Consider the following 252-nt stretch of genomic DNA (forward strand, 5'->3'; position numbering starts at 1 on the left):
TGTGTTCCAGTAACCCTAGACCCAAGGCGTAGATGGAGAACACACTACAGGTTTTTAAACGCTGAAATGCACGATGCAGACGAACCAGCTAGGCGTCTGCCCCCCGGGGACCAGGGGCGGGTCGCCTCGGGCCCCCCAACCCCGCCCCTCCGCGCCCTCCCCGCCCTCCGCGCTGGGTTTCACTTTCCTTTAGGTGGGAAACGAAAGCTCGCTGCTCTGCGGGCGGAGAGGCGGGGCCGGGGGCGGGGCCGG

The sequence above is a fragment of the Chinchilla lanigera genome, unplaced genomic scaffold (genome assembly GCF_000276665.1).
Source record: "Chinchilla lanigera isolate Chin_1 unplaced genomic scaffold, ChiLan1.0 scaffold00053, whole genome shotgun sequence".
NCBI classification, from domain to species: Eukaryota; Metazoa; Chordata; class Mammalia; order Rodentia; family Chinchillidae; genus Chinchilla; species Chinchilla lanigera.